Raw genomic sequence first — 23,962 nt, forward strand, 5'->3', positions numbered from 1 at the left:
GAGTAGTTTTAGTACCGTGGCAAGGGCGATATGCAGATTGTACAGTGCTAAAAAGGCTGTTTGAATTTAGATGAGATACAAGCTGGGATAGAACAACCTTTTCTAAGATTTTTGTTATGAATGAGGGATTAGAAACTGGGCGGTAGTTCTTTAAATCGTTATGGTCTAGTGTTGGTTTCTCCAGCAGAATGGTAGTTTTGAAAAATGATGGGAATTCCCCGGATGAGAGAGAGCGGTATTAATAACATTAGTTAGTGATTGCAATACTGAATCCAAGCACTCAAGCAGCAATGATGTTGGAATTGGATCAAGTTCACATGGCTTTGGTGCACTCTTCATCACGATTGTACGTACGAAATCCATAGAGACAGGTTCAAATGCTGCTAATTGTTGCCCCTCAAATTCTGTATCCCAGCTGTATGGCGCCGACGAGTCAATTGAAATTGTGGTGTCAAGCTTATCTCTAATAGTTTGTACTTTGTCACGGAAGAAATTTGCAAACATGTCCGGAAGGTCCACTGGAGAGAAGGTAGTTGGAAGTGGTGTAGATTTGTTCCTTGACATTAGCTTGTTAGTAATCTCGAAGAGTTCTTTGCAGCTGGAACTTTCCATGATCTTAGTAGTGTAGTGGGCCGATTTCGCTGCATGGACTATATTTGTGACATTCTTCTTTGCGGCTTCATAGATTTGCTTATGAATAGTGAGGCTGGTGGAAAGCCAAAGCCTTTCAGCTTTACGTCGGTTTCTTTTAGCAGTGCAAAGCTGGTCCCTAACACAAGTAACCATTTGCTTGTAAAGGTGCAAGTCTGCATAAGTGATCTCACCTTCACAGTAAATGCTACCAAATCTCACAAGTTTTCAGTAATTCTGGAGCAGATGTACATGTTCTTCCAAGTGTAACTGCAGGAGGGCTTGGAAGGGTGTGTCATATTCAGTGCAAACATTACCATCGAAATACATTTTACTTTAAACGTTTGTGTTCTTCATGTCTCATCAAAAACAACCTGATCATAGAAACTAGATTATATAGTAGCACACTGAGCAAGTAAAGAAGATTACAGGTGAGTTATATAGTAGCACACTGAGCAAGTAAAGAAGATTACAGGTGAGTTATATAGTAGCACACTGAGCAAGTAAAGAAGATTACAGGTGAGTTATATAGTAGCACACTGAGCAAGTAAAGAAGATTACAGGTGAGTGATCTGGCTCATATCATAAGGAATGATTTCAAAAACTTGGGCAAAGCCAAAACAAGGCCAACTTTTCAGTCTAAGGAATCAGTCACAGCCGTTTCTCCAATAAGAACGAACTCACTCGCATTATTTCCTCGTGACTTCAGAAACGTTTTCTTCACTTTAGTGGTTGTCGAGAAAACGCCCAACCAAGTCGGTTGAGGATCAATAAGTTAGAAAGCTTGCTATAAACCATCTATGGAAAATATTCTTGATATGTTAAATAAAATAAAATTCAGAATAAAATTAAAAGTCCACTAAGAAAACTCGATCAGGTTTATGTTTAAATTCGTATTTCAATCTGTTTCATGTTTAATTTGGTCTTGCAATAATTATCATTTGATTAGGAAGACAGGATTTGGTCTTGCATTACTTATCATTTGATTAGGTAGACAGAATTCTGACATTTCTATTAAGAGATCAGTCTTGCACTTCTAGGCTAGGCGTATTGCTAGAAACCCATCATGTTTGAAATATAAAATTTAAACGTACACATGAATACAAGTGCATCATTTTTTGAATTCACATTATTCAGAATTGCTTGAAACAATTAAACATGCTTTCATACAACTGTGCAATGCATAATAGTTTACATTGGGTTCTATGGTAACATTTAAACGCTTGTTAAAACAAAGCCTCACTAAAGTACCATGTTGTACTGATATGCTGTTCAATGTTGTTGTAACGGAGCATAATGCAACACATCATTAGTTGTTCATATACAATATACATTTCATTAGGTGTTACATTTTCCTTTTCCCTTGTAAAATAGTAGCACATAACAAGTATAGGAGACTTGGAGGTGCATTACCTCTTTCATATCCTATGATTTACAAAGGAACATGTCCCAACATTTCAGGCAAAGCCACATAAAGACAAGCTTTGCAGAACAAAGAATCCATCACAGCCGTTTTCTTTAATAAGAATGAATATCCTCACATTGTTTCCTCGTGACAAAGACGTTTTCTTGACTTTAGAAGCAAGTAGCCATGTAAAATGTGTAATGTTTAAATCAAAATAAATAATCAGTTTTTACAACATTTACAATAATAAAGTTAAAGTTGTAATTATTCTAGAACTATTGTGAATTATTCAAAGGAGTTCTGGACAACGTCATTTTGACAACGTCACGATTCTTGGCGATCCAGTGCGTTTCCAGTTCTGAAGTTTATACGGAATTTTTCACTCTTTGGAATTTAACTCTTTTCGGATTATTTTTGATTCACTTCGAGATACTTAAATGTTCTATCACATTTTCGTTATTAACATTCATAATTAAAATATTTTTTACATTTTACAAAATCTGCTGGCTTTGCTTATTTCTGTTAAAGAGTTTATGACTATCCAGCCCTAACACGTATGACTAAATTATTTAGTAAAGTATTCAATGTATGAAGAAAAACACTCGTGAAAGAAATGCAAGCTTCGATTCCCGATAGGTAATGTTTTGCACTTCCATTTCTAAAGCTGACAATGGCACTTGGTGTAGACAAGGGCTTGTGTTTATGGCCTCCTGAAACTTTAACAGTCACAATTTATTTATGCTTGTACATAACACTTCAATATTTCGTCTTCAAGCTACGGTATTTATTGTATTTAATAACTTTCGATTTTGTTTTATTCCAGCTATAAAGTTTTGCAAATTTGTGCCATCTGAATTTTGGCATTGAATACAGTGAACGATATAGCTTTTACCATTGCACCTAAACGTCCACAGGTTGGATTCTCTCATAAATTTGTTATGTCAACATTTATTCAGTGTATCCACTCATATTTCAGACCATGAAGTGTTACACCCAGGATATACTCGTATCTTTTTGGACATTTTTGTCAGCTTTATTGACATCTGCATATAATTCGAATTCTGAGTGAACACTTATATTGTTTTCAAAAAAAATGTATGTGCTCAATGACCTCTAAATACATCGGAATGCTTGATTGTTTCTAACCGGAAATGGGCCGCGCCACCGGAATGTTCCGTTGCGATCATGATCTCATTTAAATTTAGTGTTCTCATATTACTACAAGCTGTTATTATAATAAACAACCACATTTTATAGGATTCTTTCCAATTGAAATTAATATACGATTTATTAAATAAGTTACACAAGTTACATTATTGTATAAGTTTAGTCTCGTTTGTCATTATTTATACTTTAAGATGACACCAACAGTCTATCGTAGCTTCCAAGCTGCCTTCCCATTTGGAAACAGGGTTTTAAAAATGTATATATTCTCGAATCTTCGAATCTCAACGGTTATGAATGCGTGACGATTGGGTGGGTGGGTGGTTATTTTCGGTACTCAAGCCGCCAGATTACGGATCTAAAGTCGGACTGAAAAATCTGACAGGTTTTATCTGAAGGTATAAATAAATGTATTTAATATCATTAGACGCGGAATTACATTTCCCTTCCAACGATTCTTGGCGATATGAAAAGTGCTTTTGGAGTGATGGTAAAAAGAAGTCATCCTGACAAATGAATCTGACGCCGATGGATAGCTTTAGTGAATCTGGCAAACGATGCCGAAGTTAAGTGGCTTATTTGTGGCGGTATTGCATAAAAAGTTGAGAGACGGACTTTAAAAGGAATTCGGAAAATACCTAGATTTTTACCGTAGCACCATCCGTAAATAAATTATTTAAGATAAACAAAGTTCGCTATTACGACTTGGTCATTTAGAATTTAATTATCGCTAAAAAATTATTCAATTATGAATCGGTTATATTAGATCGATATAGCATATTAAAAATAGAAAATGTAGCAATTTATTTTTACTACAGCCAACTCCATTTGGTTAGTACGGGAATTAAAAAATGGCAATAAACGCGTTAGCCGTTCGTACCACCATACTAATGTATGAACACAGAGTATGATAAACCTCTGTAGGACACACGGTACAAATGGTATGGAAAAACGGGAACCAGCCTGGAAATGGGTGAACCTAAAATAGAGTATATATGGGTTTGGCTAACCAGGATTGGTTAATAATGTAAGTTATGTTGTAGGAAAATAACCTTTTGAGAGCTTATCCTAGTTTTAAGTGAAAAAACAGACATTGTTTTATTGACGAATTTCAGTCCTTTAACAGTCTTGAGTCTGGAACACTCATTACTAAAATTAGCACCCGACTCTCTGGTGCGGAATTGAAAGCACACGTTTCAAACACATGCAGGTCCAGAAAATGCCGCGGCTCATATCCTCTCCTCTACACAGAAGCTGACATCCAGGTTTCATCTATTCTGATACATATAGGTTTGATCATGAGCAATCAAAAAGTTTTAAGTTATTGAATTTTTAATATCATGGGGTTTGCATAGGTTTACTATGGGAACTGAATTAGTACCGTGAGTCCTGTAGGGTTTTGTCTCTTATTTTCATTGCTGTAGATATGAATATCACAACCTCTCCAGTTTTAAAAATATGCTGATTTGTGTACAGCGCTATAACAGCCCTTTTGCCTTGCCACTCAAATTATGTCTGAAAGAAAGCAAAATCTGACAGTCAAGCTAAGGTTTAGTATTATAGGCTAATTACGAAATGAAATATCTTTAAAACGCTTGTAATGTTTGATATAGTAGTTTACGGTTTAACACCTCCATTTTATTTCCTGAATAACGGGATAAAAATATCAGGTAACAAACCGTGCCGCATTCCATTCGTACCTGCAGGATATGAATGCACAAACATATCTTAGCGTGTGATGTACCATTGACAACCTCTCTATTTTAATCGCTGTAAATATGAATACCATAAGTTAAACATTTAAAAGTTGTGCGGATTGGTACAAAATGCTATATGAACCACACCGGCTTGACACTGTTAGATGTCAGAAAAGCGACGTAATCTGAATAGCTTGACAAATTTTATTATCTAAAATATGTTGATTTGGGATGTGCTATGTCTCAATTGTAATCTCTGTAAATATTGACAATATAGTAACTAAAATTTTAAGGATGCTAGTTTTTGCGTACAGTGCACAAAACCACATTTATACATGTCAAGCTAGTGAGCGAGTTAAGGTTTCAGGGTTATTACGCAACTAACGGAACATTAAATAAAAACGAGCGGCGATGACAATGAGCAATGGCTTAGGGGGCGGTTTGAAAGAGGCTGGTTTCCTGGAAAGTGTTGTTAACAGAGCTTAACATTATTCAGATAATATACAATCGACGATGCTAGTGCATGCAAGAGTATTCTTAATACGATTGTTCCCAGGAATAAGAGGGTGCCGTTTCGAGAAAGCCATCTATGAATATATTGTAAAACATCATTACTATGCGATATACAACATACATGGCCATGGTGTATGATTTTGTCTTCAGCACAGGCCAGACGATTTATATATATATATATATATTTTTTTTTACAGGGGAGAAATGTATCTTACGTGCAAATAAGAGTATTCAGTATGAGAAACGTACAACGATGACCATTCAGGTGTGATTGTATACAAGCTACGGGTACTGTGGTCTTACGTAACTAAGATCAAAGAAAAAAGCGGCAATGAAACGACCAATGGAATGGGGGCGATTTGAAAACGAGGCTGGCGTCTTGGATATCTGGCCTATAAGGGGATTAGTAATATTCCGAACGTTGAAAGAATATGCCAGCACGGCCTATTACTCTTTGCATTACAATTAGACAATGAATTACAGTTAAGTTTTCGATGACATCGTTGGAATGGAGACATCGATGAATATAGTACAATATAAGATTTGTACTGCACGATACGTAAACAATGGATGCATGGCCATAGTAGAATTTTAGACTTTTACAGAGGCTAGACATTTTGGAGTTTTTCTGGCAAGCGGAATTCGTGCAAATACGAGTACTCGACATAATAATCTTGCATCTATAACAGCAAAAGAGGACACACAAACAACAAACGGTCCCTTTAAGGGCCAACGTGAACCCTCATTACGAGGGGCGTCCACGTCGCCAGCTTTGGAATCTTAGAAACAGTATTATTATACTAACTGCCTCACATTAAAAAAAAATTTAAAAAAAAGTTCGTACAAAGAGAATTACACGGATGAAAGGAATAAAGGTGGGAGACGGTCAGGCGTTCTAAATTACAATTTAGAACGTTGCCCGGTTCACGCTACGGGTAAACCGTCTCCCAAAATGAACCACCTAAGTTCGAGTTTTTAGTTTTGGTCCTATCTAAGTAAAAATTGCCGATTTTAGAAATTGGAAGTGGGATTCATGTTTAGTTATAATTTGTTAATTTGTTTTCTAAATTCAGACGTAATGGCGTCGCAATGGCGAGAGCCAAACATCTTTGCTGAATATTCAGGTCACTTAGTGACGTTTACAAAGATATCCATCTTGATTAGTGTCTGCCAAAGTGAACCACTTATCCAAGTTTTAGTTTCGTTAAGTTTTAGGCCCTATTTTAGTGAAATTGCTGAGTTTATTAATAGGTAGGATTTTATTTCATTTACACTGAACAATTTTAACGGCATGCAAATATGTGACTGAAATAGATAGCTTTAAGTGCATACATACATACATACATACATAACAGGAAAATAAAAAGAGAAAACATGAAAGCCTATTTAAGCGAGTTTACGATTTATATTTTATGTACATCTAGGTGAAATTGCCGACTTTAAAAATAGGAGTAGGGATTTTAATTATAATTTTTTAACAATCATTTTATCATAAAATATAAATGCAATAGCATCGCACGCATTGGCAAGAGACAAACCTTTGCTGAATAATCAGGTCCGTAAGTGACGTAGTTACTATAGTAACGAGTAAACACAGAAAAAATATCATACTAGGAAATTAGAGTTTGGTTCCGATATTTAACTTGGTTTGCATTCATATCCTAGGTAATAAATTGTTAGTTAATGTATATATCTATCAAATTTTATCAGGAAAAGTTTAGCAGGGGAGCTGCGATTTGCGCCTATTACTCTGCCAAAAGGAAATTAGAGCCATCTTCTCGTGACAGCGCGTCTTTAGATACACCGGAATGTCGTGCTTCGCGTCAAATATTACATACGGTCGATTATCGAGCAGGTACAACAGGTTAGGGTGAGCCTTTGAGTGGTTAATAATCCTTCCCTAAGTTTTCTCCTTAGAGAAGTTGTGATACTAGGTTTTATTGCCGCCGAGAAAAGACTTTATGCCCTTGAACTCAAAGAACACCATGGAGAGATTTATCTCGTTAGGATAAGTGTTGTACCGCTTCATGCCTTCCGCGTGCGATATCAAGTCGGCATGACAATCGGAAACTACATCGCCTTGCTTGATGTCTTCTTTGGTAAATACTCCTTTTCCTATATCTGGGTCTCCAGCATCCCGAATGATGCGCGTGTTCCAATGTTTGGTGCTGATACCCTCAAGATATTTTTTCTCCTCAACTTGGCTCTCGGACAAGTCTAGAATTTCTGTATATCTCCAAGCGGGTGTTTGGTGTATCAACCCTTACTTTGTAACATATCAAGTTGCTTTTAGGTTGTTCTCACGCGAGGAAAACGGGTAATGGCATTGGCAACTGTTACCCGATTCCTTTGGTAATTTATCCGGGTGCGTATTCGCTCCATGTCGTCATTTTCCAACGTTACACACCAGGGGCCGTTTCAAGCGCAACACTTCGCAATTGCACTTGCTCAAATGCTGGTATGTCTTGGTCTGTGGAGATGTTAAAAAGTTCGCTATAATTGAACAATATATTTCTCCAATCGAGTCTGTATGTGTGGGGACACCTTGGAGGGCAAGGAATATTTCTGTAATTCTTTTTTGCTTCATTGGGCTTTCAGCCATTGGGCTTTCATTAACCTTCCGTTTCTTGGATCCTTTGCTAAATCGGATGGAACGGACGATAGGGTAGCCCTAATAATACTCAAGTAGGCAATTAACGGCGGGTGCTTTCCGTAAATTTAATTGCGTCTTTTCACAGAATTACAGAAACATGACCAGAAACCTTAAGGTTTTTCTTGCTGCTGGAAGCCAATTCCACTGGCAGCTGATTCATGACTACGTTAATTGCCTTTGTGTATTGCACACGCGGCGATGATGATTCTTCAGCAATCTTCTGCTTCATCTACGTCAGCGGCATATTGTAATCGCAATCTTCCGAAGTAGTAGAAATTTTCTCTTCGTGAGGGATCGGTCACAGTCTCTGTTGTACCTGCTTCGTAAGAGGAGTTTCCAGGAACGTAATCTCATATGTCGATATTCATCTTCCTCCACTTCAAACAGTTCGCGTTTTGCGTCAGATGGTCGCCGGCGAGTTGTTTTTCTTGATGGTGCCGCTACTGGTGAGACTGCGCGTGTGGATGGACCAGGTGTCGTCAAGGTATTTAGAACGACGTGCTCGGAACCTAACCCAGAGGAAGTTGGCGCTAGGGGTGATTTAGGATTATCTGTAGATGTTGGTGTTTGGGGATTGCTTCCTATATGGGGGATTAGAGATAATTGGGTCCCTACTAAGGTCTGTTTGCATCCTGTAGCCATCAGCTCGTCTCGTACATATCTGCAATCCTATAACATAGCACTGCTTGAACAAGTATAAAACCTAGCCGAGTTGTAGATAGGCTTGGTTGTTGTCGGCAGCCTTGACGACATGATATAGAATAGATTCCCTAATTAACGAATTTCTTCATAATTGGTAACACATTTTTTCCTGCGCGTAAAACATTAGTCGTTGGCTTGCATTGTATCTCTCTGACAAGCAGGTGCGGGGTAAGCGCTCACGTAAGCAAGTCACGTGCTTATAGCAAAGGGGGCACACTCAACTCCGTTCTTAACACCGGTCCGACCAGACTTGGAGCGTGCTGAAGTAGGCGCAGAAATATCAGTCTGCGATGTGCTAGATATTCTTTTCCCCTTATGGCTGCCTTATACTTAACCTGGGATAAATGGGTGATAGTTTGCTCTGGAGACTTCACGTCACGGGCATCTCAGGATTTGGCCTGGTCTGGCGTCTCGGTTTCGGGAGGTGAAAGAAACGTTGTCGTCGTCTCCGTCGATTAAACCTGCAACGTTGGCGATGTACACTCCATCCTTTGTTCCATAACTTAGGAATGGTACAGTCCATTGCTTTATGGTTCTGGTAGTGACTAAACTGGCTGTCGATTTCTTTGCCTGAGATTTCTTCGCCAATGAGCTATTTTTTTTTTGTGGCACGCTTCATTTATGTCAGACTATGTCTTCCCTTCCAATTTGTGAACAAGAGAAGCCCCTCAATAGTTAATGTTGGTTTCGTGGGTGATTGAGGTTGGGAGTGGAAAAAGGGAAGAGCGTATAGAGCAGAGGGAGAAGAGGAGAGAGGGAGTCGAGAGGGTATAGTTGGATTAGCCTTTGCTGGGCTAGCGGGAATGCTAGCATAAGTTATGGTAAAAACTCCAGACTGCGAAGTCGCTTTGGCTGGAGGAGGATAGTTCCTGGTTCCGTTACGTTGGACATGCTAGCGGCACCGCTAGTATACGTAACCATAAAGGTTCCTGAAAGAGACTGTTTTCAAGGCGGTTGATTAATCTTCTCTTCCATGGTCACTGGTGATTTTACACGGGTGGCAAGGTTGAGAAAAATATGAACATGTTTGAGCCATGACATAACCTAGCCAACAGAGTTGAAAGCATCGACTACAAATATAAAGGAATAAAAGCAAAGTAAAGGAACATGTAATTCGTTGTATTACAATTATTACGGAATACGATTTGCGTAAGCAGGTATTAGACAAGACAAATATTAAATCTGAAACTGCAATGTAATCGTAATGGTATACCGACATATTATAAGTAGTACATATATAGGGTCCAATTTTGGTAACAAAAAAACATAACGTGTACCATTCCAAGTCTTGTTTGTTAATTCCTTGGGAGAACTTTAATCCATTGATCCAGGATCCTGGGAGAATGCATAGCCGGGTGGGACCACAACCCAAGGAACTATCCATTTGTGGTGCGAGGTTGTCCCGGTTACTTCCCCGGAGTCTTCTGGAACTTGCTTGGTGTTGATGTTTGCAGAGTTGGTGTATCCATGCTGACATCTCTGGTGATGAAATAATATATGACTCTTTGTCACTCGTATGTGCAAGTTTATATATATATATATATATATATATATCGATATCTATATATCTCTATATCTCTATGTATCTATATATCTATATATATGTGTGTGTGTGAATGTGCGTGCGCAGATGTGCATGTGCGTAGGTGTGTGCGTGTGTGCAGGCGTGTGCAGGCGTATATGGTGTGTGCATGGTTTGTGCATGTGTGTGAGTTTGTCCACGTGTGTATGGTGTGTGCTTGTGTATAAGTGTGTACATGTGTGTACGGTGCGTGATTGTGTGTACATGTGTGAATACATGTATATCTATGTCTAGCCTCGTGCATGTGTGCGTGTTTGTATGCGTGGATTTGTGTACATATTATTGTAAGATGCGAAAGATAGACCTTTAGCTTGAGATGCTCCGATTCTGCGCTCCATAGAGCAAACTAGGATCAACATCTGAAGTAGTATTACCTGTGATCATTTGCTAGTAATTAAATTACATGCTCTAATTAGTAATACTGTAGGTTATGTAACTATGTCCACAGTTCACCAAGTTCATCTATATATGTGTATACTGGAAATATAATCAGGCGACTGTCAGCCGTTCTAATTTACAAGTTGGAACGATGACCGGTGCACGTTACGAAGAAGCCGTCTCCAAAGTGAACCACCTATATAAGTTTTAGTTTTCAGTTTTGGTCCTATCTAAATGAAGTGGGTTGATTCTAAAATCAAACGCAATGGCAAGATACATATCTCTGCTGAATAATCAGGTCCCTTAGTGATGTTGACAAAGATATCCATCTCGATTAGTGTCTCCAAATGTAAATGACAGTTTTTATTTTAAGCCCTACTGAATTGAAATTGCCTAGTTTAGAAAGTGGAGGTGGGATTTTGGTATAGTTCATGCATAAATACATCCAACAATTTCAACGGCATGCAAAGTACGTGCCTGAAATAAATAGATTCAAGTGTTGACATTCATTCATCTACCCTACCTATCTACCTACCTACATACATACCTACCTGCCAGCCTACCTACCCATACACATTATGAATATAGGAAAATCAAAAATGAAAAAAAATGAAACCCTGAGTTTACGTGGACTTTTATTTTATGCACTAACTACATGAAATTTCCGAGTTTAAAAGGGGACATGGGATTTTAAATTCAATTTTCTATCATTTTATCTTGATAGAAAAACGAAATGGCATCGCACGCAATGGCAAGAGATAAACCTTGGCTGAACAATCAGGTCCCTAAGTGACGTTTACAAAGATATCCATGTAATGATTTTAGTTTTAAAATACTTTAAAAAGTCATTTTAATAGTACAATTGGGTTGCGATGTTTTATTTAGTTGGTCTTAATTTTGGATTTATTAATATTTTATTGCAATTGTCATGTTGCGCTTATTGTGAACTTTTAGGTTTTATTTATTTGCGCCACCTTCGCTGCATAATCCAAACGGATCACCGTAGTCAAAGCCGAGTTTCCGTCCTTCCGAGATATCCTAGAACAGTAGGTGTGGGCGGTCATCAATCATGTATACCCAAGGGATGATGTTCGCTTCCGCTATGGAGATCTTCGGTTTGTATTCGGAATGAACACGACGAGACAAGGTCGGAAAAAGAGAAGGAGGGTTCGGAATAAGCACGCTTAGTCGCGCCTACTTCCGCGTATGTCCTCTTCGCATGTGTTTTCTGTCTCCATTGTTGATACCCCGAATCTGAGCCGCTCATCGCACTTCATTTTGTGGGGACATGGGATTTTAAATTCAATTTTCTATCATTTTATCTTGATAGAAAAACGAAATGGCATCGCACGCAATGGCAAGAGATAAACCTTGGCTGAATAATCAGGTCCCTAAGTGACGTTTACAAAGATATCCATGTAATGATTTTAGTTTTAAAATACTTTAAAAAGTCATTTTAATAGTACAATTGGGTTGCGATGTTTTATTTAGTTGGTCTTAATTTTGGATTTATTAATATTTTATTGCAATTGTCATGTTGCGCTTATTGTGAACTTTTAGGTTTTATTTATTTGCGCCACCTTCGCTGCATAATCCAAACGGATCACCGTAGTCAAAGCCGAGTTTCCGTCCTTCCGAGATATCCTAGAACAGTAGGTGTGGGCGGTCATCAATCATGTATACCCAAGGGATGATGTTCGCTTCCGCTATGGAGATCTTCGGTTTGTATTCGGAATGAACACGACGAGACAAGGTCGGAAAAAGAGAAGGAGGGTTCGGAATAAGCACGCTTAGTCGCGCCTACTTCCGCGTATGTCCTCTTCGCATGTGTTTTCTGTCTCCATTGTTGATACCCCGAATCTGAGCCGCTCATCGCACTTCATTTTGTGGGGCAACTCTAGCAGTGCTGGAAGTCGTGCTTGACCTCGTTCATAATTTGAACTTACTTAAGTTAACCTAAGCATTTACAACAACTGACTACAACAAACTGAATACTCGCAAAAAAATAGGTAACCTTTCTCGCTGTATTAAAATTGATAATGTACATGATTTCACAAGGTAGTAATTTGCTTGTCTCACTAGTTTGCAACGCTTCTTTCACATTTGTTGTATTTCCGGCACCGATCTGAACCTGTGCAAGGTCATTTTTTGCCCATCTATACACTTATTCATGTGACTGGAACAAAAACCGATTTCTTTTATTGGCATTGTATGGGTCAAACATAAACTCGCTCGCTATACGTAATGAAATCAATACTTGCCTCTAAGTTGGTTTCACAGGCTCCTCCGATGCAAACGTTCTGCCCTTAAAGCAGATAAATCACGTTAGTAATAAGGTGGGGCACCCTACGTACAATGGAAATTAGCATTACAGGGACCTCTGGGCAAATCTACGTACAATGGAAATTTAACATGGCGAAAAATCGTGGCAAATCTACGTACAAGGGGAATTAACATGGGAATAAATCGTGGGCCACTTTACGTACAAGGGGAATTTAACATGGGGAATAGAGTTTGGGCTTGTCTAGGGACAAGGGGAATGGAACAGGGGACTATAGTGTGGGTCTGTCTAGGGACAATGGGAATTTAACATGGGGAATAGATCGTGTGACTGTCTAGGGACAATGGGAAATTTAACATGGGGAATAGATCGTGGGACTGTCTAGGGACAATGGGAAATTTAACATTACGGAAACCCCTCGGGGATATAGCCTCAAGGGAATTTAACATATGGAAATTGAACATGGTGGATCTGTATAGCGTCAAGGGGAATTGAACATGTTGGGACTATCTAGGGACAATGATGGTAGAGGGTCAAACACAACAGAGACAGAAACATACATACACTAGTACAAGCGTGGGATTTATATATAAAGCATTACCAAGACCTGAAATCTTGCTGGGGTGTTCAAAAATTTGCATAATTGTAATGATGCTATAAATAGCTATAATCAAGGAAATGCTCAACGACAAAATGGATGTGACTAAAAGTAACGTTAAAATGACGAAATTGTCCCAGAATTTAAAGGAAAATAAACATATCCCCGAAAATTAAGTTACAATGGTTTAGACTAAAATGGATAAAATTAGTAACTACTTACAATATCAACTTCTGTGACGATCGTGGATAAATACCTATGTATCTATAATCAGCTGAAATTCCTATGAAATCCCACTATCTATTTATAGCTCCAACTTGTGGGTTTTTCCTTTGGAAAATCCCACTATCTTTTTATAGCCTCAGCTTGAGTGACGTTCCTGTTTATGAATTCTAGTATATATGTATAGCTACAAAATGTGGAAATCCCCAAGTCGATATTTATAGTCTCGAAATTTCCAGCGTCAGTGACGTCACTGTACTGAACACTAGGGGATAAATGGCAACAGTGTTGCAAGTGGCTGACCTGAATTCGCGCTACTGTAGGTAGGTAGGTAGAGTGTATCTGATAGGGATAAAGTGAGTTTATAGGGACAAACGGAGACCAATACACACACACACACACACACACAACATACGCGCGCAGACACACTCACACACACACACGCACGCACACACACACACACACACACACACACACACACACACACACAGAGGGAAGAGGACAAAACAAACCCCAAATATACTATCCACACTCGGGAGGAAGAAAAAGAAAAACAACCAAATATACGATCTACACAACGTACGCGAACACACACACACACACACACACACACACACACACACACACACAGAGGGATGAGGAAAAAACAAACCCCAAATATACTATCAACACAGAGGGGAGATAATACAAACCCCAAATAAACTATCCACACAAACGTACGCGAACGCATACAAACCCCAAATATACTATCCACACAAGGTCGCTAACGCATACAAACCCCAAATATACTATCCACACTCGGGAGGAAGAAAAAAAAACAACCAAATATATGATCTACACAACGTACGATAACACACACACACACCACACACACACACACACACACACACACACACGCGCGCGCGCGCACACACACCACAGAGGGAAGAAGAATAAAACCATTATACACTATCCACACGGAGTGAAGAAATAACCCTTTATATATACTATCAACAGAGAGTGAAGAAAATAACCCATTATATTCCATCAACACAGAGTGAAGAAGAAAAAGTTTTTTGAAAGCACCTAAGCCCTCACCTGCAATGACCAACTCTGCCAAACACCTACACCCCACCCCCACTCCCAACACTACAAAACCCATTTAACCCGTTATTTTATGGCATCAGTGTGTGCTTTAGGAAACATCAAGACACAAAAATGATGGATGAATAGACTGACTATTGTTTACGGACTTGCATGCCTAAAGAGCGTGCGTGAAGGAAAACATCCTTCCATTTCAATTCTAACTAAAACATGATCCAGAGGGATAGAGAGAGGTGAAAGAGCACAATTTCATAAAGTGTGAGTAAAAACAAAACACGCCATCCTTATTATACAATGTCAAGACCAAGAGACACTTACGTTTTCTTTCTGGTCTATTCTCTTTTAGAAGGTAGTATGAAATTTCACATCAGGGCCAACGCATCGGCTCACATTGTCAATTTTTCCATTTCCATGTCTTTACTGGCACAAGTTCTTCATCATCTTCAATTTCTTCTTCTTCTTCTTCTGAATCCCTCTTCTCTGTTTCGTCTTGTTTTTTTGTTTTTTTTCTTCTCTTTTCTCGTAGGGCACTCTGAATTCCAGTGTCCTTTCCCCTGACAACGATATTCGGTATCTTGACTTTTGTCTCTCTTTCTTAGACGAAGCAGGTATTTTGGAGACAAATACCCATTTACCTTTGCAGATATAGCAAACTTCATTAGCACACACTTTCGTATGACTCTCATCAAATCAACGACCAAAAGAGTAAGTTTTGTTGCCACTTTCGCCTGTGAATTATGCTTTCGTATGACTTTTAGCAAATATTTGACCAGCAGGTCGATCTGTGCTGACTCTTCCATCTTCGTGATCGTTTGAGAGCGGAATGAATACTCTGACGCTAAGACACTCTTCTTATATACAGGGACCTGCTGCGTATGAAACCTAGTCAAATGTAATTTTGCAATAAGATGAAACGATTTCATTGAGGAAGTAAAAGGCAATGATGTACCGTATCGCCTTACACAAAACCTGAAGTGTTAGCTCAGATCCGTGTCAGCAATTTCGAAGACGACATAACTAAGCTTTCATCAATGCTCTCCAATTATGCCACAAAACCACGAGTCCTGATTCACGCCAAAAGAAATTTCGTTCGGTCCATAAAAAATAGTATCACATCTGAGAAACGCAAAAACGAACTTCCAGAAAACTGAGAACGACGGCTTACACCTACAACGTAAATGTATGAGTTCAAGTAGTGCGTAAAACTTAGTCAAATTAAATTTTTATAGTCAAGACGAAACGATCTCTTTTCGAACAAGAAAGCAGACACCAAGCGACAATGGCAATCCGTGTCACACAACACTTTTCAAAATGTATATTATCAGAGGTTTGTTCTAGCGATCTGCACGGTTAAATTAAATGTTGATGTATTTTGCAATAAGACGGACACAATTTCCATGGGATCGCCCATGGTACGATTGTTCGTGCATTGGTTTAATTTTTAAAAATATTTTTTATATAAATCGCCTATAGGATAGACCCAGTAAAGCATGGCCATTCTCGTCACTGTCTGAATAGCTACTCAAGTCAATTCGAAGTGAACGCGGTAAGAAAATAAGTATAGCCAATGAAATGGCTTACAACGGGTGATGCATTGTTTTGTTCTAGGACTGTGTGGCATCATAATCCCTATGTTCTTGCGTTGTTACCATTACAGTGCAGACAGACTGAAATGTGAACTTACAAGCCCTCTTTGTCTGTGTTGTACCATTTCTCATCAAAATACTGAGCGTCACAGTATTGGTTCGCGTTTTCAAGCTGACCATTATTTTTATATCTCACTTAAACATTTTAACATAAACACTCACACTCACATCGGTAAAGTCAGAACAGATGTGTTACAGTATTGAGGGGCATGTTATCTTTTTTTTCAAACTAATAAATTTGGGGTTTGTATGAAGTAAAGAACCGAAAGTACAGTGAAACTCAAGGATGATGACCCAATCTGTCTGTCTATTGATGCGTGTATTTACTTAAGAATAAATATGACCTCTAAAACACAAAGAGATACGGCAAGCATGATTAGAATGAACATAACGATGTTTTCCTTCACGCCCGTGTTGTTGTTGTTGTTGTTGTTGTGGGGTTTAACGCCATTTTTCAGCACGATAGGCTATACATGGCGGCCAGTATTAATGGTGGAGGAAGAACCCGGAAAACCCCGGAAAGAACCACCGACCCACGAGAAGCTACTGGCAAGCTTTCTCACATGCCCACATTGGCTGAATCTTTGACTCGAACCGCCGCAGACAGAGGTGAGATGGCAGTGATCCGTAACGAAGAGCGCTTTAGACCACTCGGCCACTCGGGGCCCCTCACGCCCGTGTAATTTAGAGCTTCAATCCTCTTTGAAGACAAACTTGGTCTCCTTTTGTAGGGCTTGAAATAATAAAAAACCTGAAAAAATCTTAAGCACTTTGCTATAGATAATTTCATCAACAGACTAAACAACATAAATACCGTTACAACACTGGAAAGCCTTAAATCTTCTATCAAAAAGAAATGCATCAAAAAATTAAAGATTAACGATAACTAACCAATGAAACCGAATTTAACAAAGGCAGTGACATGTGAAGAAATGGCTCTCACTTTGGAAAGGTAGGCGAATGTACTCTGTCATGCACCATCAACTTGAAAAAAAATTATAAACAGAGAGAAACCTGAATTCAAAATTCAGTTGTTTTTTTCTTCAAAATTGTTTCGTTTCTTTTTTCTTTTTTGGAACAAATCTAAGCACTAATATAGAGTGGAAAAGGGAAAATGCACATACAAGCTTTGATATTTCTGTAAAAATGAGGGGATATTCCTAACATTCATAACCACCTATATATGCTTGGACTTGTCTGTGACTTATCCACAAAACAAGATGTACATATTTCTGGTCAAGCTGCAAGTGTGTGCGTGTTTTTGAAAATGGTAAAAATTGGATATACAATTTTCTCGTGACACTTATAAAGTGAAGAGTCTGTGCATGTGTCAAAAGCCAAAGTCATATAAGTTTTGTATTTTGTACGGCTTGTAAAGATTTCCACTTTAGAAAATGTGAAGTATCACAAGTTATTATCACAAACAAAAGTGGAACATAGGGGCTTGCAAGAAAGAAAATAACCCAGACAGTTGGTGTCATCAAGAGTGCTAGAGACGGTACCCGAACTTGCTTGCTTGCTTACTTGAATTAAAGTGATTTTCGCTCTAATGGAGCATATATCACTGGTTTAATAACGCACCGCGTGATTTTTAATTACTCCTGGGGAAGGAAAGAGAGCCTCATCCCCCAGGCTTTTATGTACTCACAGACTACTTTTAAATTTAGCCACTCAGGTGTAGGACTAACTAGTCCTTAACAACCTGACTGAAAGGCTTTAAACATGAGTGGGAATAGTCTCACCACACACTCATTTTTCTGTCCCAGCGTGGTAAAGGAGGGAAAAGGTGCTCAGCAAGACAGCCATGGGTGTTAAGTACTGAACAAAACGCTAGCCCGTACTTATTTCAAATCAAGTCCCGTTTTTGCTAATGGACAGTAAAAAGTACCAATAATGTGTTAACCACTTGTCCAATTAGTTCAAATCTAACGATTCTGTTAAATTTCCTACTTCCTAACATATCTATCTAATATTAGTACTTAGTGTACATAAAAATAGCCATACTGATCTTATTTAAATTATTATGTCTAAGCGACATATACCAGTTTGGTCACTGTTAGGTTTAAAAAGTTAAGTTTGTTGCGGTGTTCCAATGGGTCAAGTTTGTTTCGAGAATAGTTTAGTCAAGGAGGGATACCAAGCCAAATATGGTTCCCTAGTTAATAAAAAACAATCTTTTGGAGCCCTAAAAAAGGCTGTTTTTTCTGTTAGAAGGTAACACGTCTCTCTTTTGCTTTCACGTTCTTTCCCGCACTCCTAGTCTCATGATTCTTGATATCAGGAAATGCGTAGCCATGATGGGCGGCGATGTAGCAGCGGCTTCTACCAGTTGATTGAGGGGGTATCCAGTGTAGGTTTGTCTGTAGAATTGGGGAAGAACTCTGACCCTAATCCCCATTGAGAAGGTCTTGGTTTAAAGGTGTCTAGAGATTTGTAGGCAACGTATTGTATGGCTCTAATAAACTACCCTGCTTTGTTGACGTCATACAATGCTTGATCTAGTCCCATTTCGGTGTACTTCTCAACGAGTGTCAGCGTCCCCCTCCTCCTCCTCCTCAATCGCCTCAATTTCCTCTTCTGGTTCTGATACTAATTCTTTAGGTGAGGTAGATAGTTTCAAATCCGCTGTTATGGTGTCTGTCGCTGTTATTGTTGTTGTGGTTCTTCTTTCAGCTGAGATTGCCTGTAGTATCGGAGTGAGAAAAGAACGTTGTTGTTGTTGTTGTAGGGTTTAACGCCATTTTTCAGCACGCGATAGGCTATACATGGCGGCCAGTATTAATGGTGGAGGAAGAACCCGGGAAAAACCCGGAAAGAACCACCGACCCACGAGAAGCTACTGGCAAGCTTTCTCACATACCCACATTAGCCGAATCCGAGACTCGAACCCACGCAGACAAAGGTGAGATGACAGTGATCCGTAACGGAGAGCGCTTTAGACCACTCGGCCACTCGGGGCCCCAGAAAAGAACGTAGTGCCTCCGATAATTACATCTGAGTTTGCCATACCGTTTGTCTAACATAATTGACCCTTTGTTTTGCCACCACTCTTTCCGGGGCAGGTTGTTTGTTAGGTATAGTCGGATGTTGACTAGATGTTATATGTGTTCTCGAGGTGGGTGGAGTGCTAACTGGCTAGGTCTGCATTTCTTGCTCCCGCTACTGTTGCGTATATTTCTTCCCTCCACACCGAGTTCTGGGCCTAACTGTTTTAATTTCGTTGTACCCGAACTTACATTATCCATATTATCACCAACAAAAAAAACGCACAAACCTAAAAGAAACACTCACTCACTTTTTTACAGAACATTACTATTTTTAAAATTTTGATAAGCGACGGAAACGAAGGACTTAGAGTCGCACTTTCTAACCAAGATAAAGAAATCATGTGCTGATAGACTCACTTCTGTATTTTTTCTTCTAACTGACTAACATATCATAGGCAATGGAATGTTATTTCTTTTCGAGAGTATGGGGTAGCCCTGAATATTTTTTTTTGGAACTTGAAGCTATGGCGGTCGCTTAGGTTATAAGATGGCGACCTCCTCTGATGACAGGCTTTCTCACAGGATAAGGTCTGCTTCTTCGGAAAAGAGAAGAAGAACTCTTTGGTGTCGATACAACTGTTGACAAAGCCTCTGTCAGGTTCATGCTGCTGCTGTTGCTGCTCTCTCTGCTATTTATGAAGTCTGTACTTCTCCATTCATTCTTCTTTCTCCTTCTTGAATTCCTCCTTGAAGAGCTCTTCTTTCAGGTCTTCAGTGACTTTTAGCATTCTCACATTTTCTATCTCTTCTGGCTTCGGTATCAGACTGTCTGACCCTATGCAAATTCACGTATGCTTCGTTTAGCTTAGCTAGTTTGGAGCACATCTTCGTAGGAGGATGACTTAACAATGGATGGGCAGACTGGAAACTTCCCCGGTTCTTAAAGTCAAAGCGCGGACGTGAAGGAAAACATTACTACACGGTTTTCTAGCCGGAACGTTCAAATAGTGTTATGGGAGGGATAGAGAGACGTCAAAGAGCATGAATCAACATTCCTATAGCCAAATAAACCACAAAGGCATTTTTTCTTCAAAACACAACATTTTTTTATTCATACTAACAAACAACTCTAACATTTTTTTTAACAATAATCCAACACTATAACATCAAACATTTTTTTCAAATACCAAACATTTTTTTTCAATTCACACTCTACTTTAAACAGGGCTGACAACGTTGTGAATGAAATTGTGATTTCCACTGTTGGAAGTCATTAGGCCATTGATGGACACTACGTTTCCTAGTTAGAGACAAAGATAAGCATACTGGTCACAAAACCATCGATCTACTTTCACATCGTTTCTAGAAGAATGACGAGGATCAAAATGAGTCACTAAATGTTCTAAAGAATAGCCCAGGCTGCAATGATGCAGAAAATACACACAGTACTGTCCACACACCAAGGAATATGTGCCTTGTTATTTCACATTATTGAATCGTGTGGTCTGAGCATTTCTTCTCATAAAGTCAATGATATCGTCTTCCAAAGGGGGCAGTCCATAGGAATCAAAATATTCCACACATCCTTCTTGAGGAAAGTAGACGGCTACCCAGTGGGTTCCTGGGAGATGACTGTCGTCCGTGTTGATCACATAAGCTTGATGGTTTTGAGGTGTGCAATGAGGGAGTTCATCTTTAGCACAGACGACAGAATTCCAAGAAGCAGTGTACAAACTGTGGTTCAAAAGGTAATAAAGTTCTCAGGTATCCATTTTTTTTTCTTCTTCACAGGTAATGATAAGTGATCAGTTCGATCCTGACTTTTTGCTTGAAAATGTCTGACAAGTAACAGTTTCTTCACCTTGTCTCCTCACTCTGATCCAACAGAGCTTCGATGCGATGGATCTCTTGAGTTGTTAATGGAGGACAATAATGTTCACGCAAGCCTTTATACCACTGTTGTAACACGTCTTCTTCCAAGATGAGACTTCAAGCTTCGTCCAGATATTCGTCCAATTTTTCTTCTTGACTCAGCATCAGGCATTTATCGTGTTGAATTTCACTGGGATGATCGTTATGACATCCATAGCAATCTTTCTTGATCAATTCCTTAATTTTTTTCTGTCAAGACTATAGCATAACAGGAAACTAAATGTGATTCTTGTTCTGGCCATCTAGACTTCATCATGATGACTTCTTTGTCTTTGTCTTAGGGTTCTCCTTCCTCAGGATCTTCACATTCCATGTCCAAAGAATCCTTACTATACAAACATTGATAAAAGTCTTCCATAGTCTGGAATGACTTCTCTCAAACTGTTGGTTTATATCGTATGTCCAATTCAGCATACAGGATGACGTTCACCGTATTATCTGCGCGTAGATTTTCTGCAAACTGAAATTCCACACGCATCTGGCCGGATTTTATAGGGTGAAAATGTCCCTCTTCGCTGTCTTGACTTACAATTCGTTAGAGAACCGTTTTCGAAAATGGAGTTTCACTGTAACTTTCCCTTTGGAGAATGGAATATTTTGTCCCAGATCTCCTTTTATAGCAATGTTGACAGTGTCTAAATACGACTTACTGACGGGCAAATAGTGAGGATGTACAAATTCACGGTGTACGTGATAGGTGTTTGCACCTTCCTGGTCATTGTTTGTGGTACTATCCACTTTGAAAGGAATGACACGCAGTAACGGAATAGAGGTGTGTCCCACCACGTTGTGCTCCACCACATCGGAATACACAAAGATCAAATTAAGTCCTTGGTTCAGTTCTACCGGGTTTCCAAAAGCTCTGTAAAAATCCATATTACTTTTGATCTTGGGGCTCATATTGTTTGCGACCATTTCTGCATGTCCACCCAAAATTTCAAACAAACTACCATTGAACCTGAGGGACAATGTGTCCGTATCTTGAAATTTGATCACGAGACCATGAGCCACTTTATGGTACTCAATCTTCACACTTTTTTTGGCTCTGTTCAGTGCTTTGCCAAAGGCTAAGTTGAACCTGTCCGCAATACTGTCCACCAAATGTTCACCACTAAAATAATAACCTGAAGGAATTTTCAAGGTGTAGATAATGAAGGCTGGATTGCTGGCTGCTCTTGTGTCCCCTAAAAACCCGATTTTGTTGATTTCTTCCTCCAATTGGGCATTCAGGATTTCCACCTCGAAAGTGTTTTGCTTTTCGGTGATGTTTTTGATTTGTGTTGGGTGAATGATTTCCACTAAAGCCACTTCCCAATGGGCTTCGTGATCTAACTGGATGGTCTGAGGTAATTTGACCGTGTAACAGCACAACGTGTTCTTGGGAAACACCTCCATGGAACTGTCACTGGATAAGGTTAAGTAAAATTGGTTGTTATTGCTCATAATTTCAGAGTTTTGTGGCTCTCCGAGGCGATACTGGAAGTTAGAGGAGTGTCTCCGCCCAAAATGGGGTTGTTGTTGTTTTTGTGGTTGTTGTTGTTCGACTGGTGACTGGCACTGGCACTGGACACTAGGTTCCCGTGGTTCCCGTTCGAGGAGAATTTCAGGGAGGGATTAGGAAGCAGGTAACCGATGTAACTGCTCAATACAATGGTTCACACGTGTTTGTCTCCTTGTTGCAAACTCAGATTGGCAATGGATGCACCGATGACACAATACACCACGAAGGTTTGGCAGAAAAAGACGATTTGCGTTTTAGGCACACGTTTTCCATACCACACCCACAAGGGTTGTGTTTGTAAATCTTGCAGAGAAGAATTGGGTGAAGGAGTGATCGCAGTAGCTGAATCTGTGTGAAAGGGCATGATGGTCACTTCTTTTTATAGTGCGAAGCGTCAATGCAAGAATGAAAACTGGGTGGATATCCTTTCCAACGTACTTTGACTTCTTTGACACGTCGTTTGCCCACTTTACGGTTTCTGCGTTTGACAATGCCTTTGATGTCGTACACGTCGTCTTTTTTGGTGACACGACTTGATTTGAAATAAGTACGGGCTAGCGTTTTGTTGAGTACTTAACACCCATGGCTGTATTGCTTGAAAAGTGTTGTGTGACACGGATTGCCATTGTCGCTTGGTGTCTGCTTTCTTGTTCGAAAAGAGATCGTTTCGTCTTGACTATAAAAATTTAATTTGACTAAGTTTTACGCACTACTTGAACTCATACATTTACGTTGTAGGTGTAAGCCGTCGTTCTCAGTTTTCTGGAAGTTCGTTTTTGCGTTTCTCAGATGTGATACTATTTTTTATGGACCGAACGAAATTTCTTTTGGCGTGAATCAGGACTCGTGGTTTTGTGGCATAATTGGAGAGCATTGATGAAAGCTCAGTTATGTCGTCTTCGAAATTGCTGACACGGATCTGAGCTAACACTTCAGGTTTTGTGTAAGGCGATACGGTACATCATTGCCTTTTACTTCCTCAATGAAA

The sequence above is a fragment of the Sinohyriopsis cumingii genome, chromosome 7 (assembly GCF_028554795.1).
Source record: "Sinohyriopsis cumingii isolate HCF-2022 chromosome 7, ASM2855479v2, whole genome shotgun sequence".
In the NCBI taxonomy this organism is placed as follows: Eukaryota; Metazoa; Mollusca; class Bivalvia; order Unionida; family Unionidae; genus Sinohyriopsis; species Sinohyriopsis cumingii.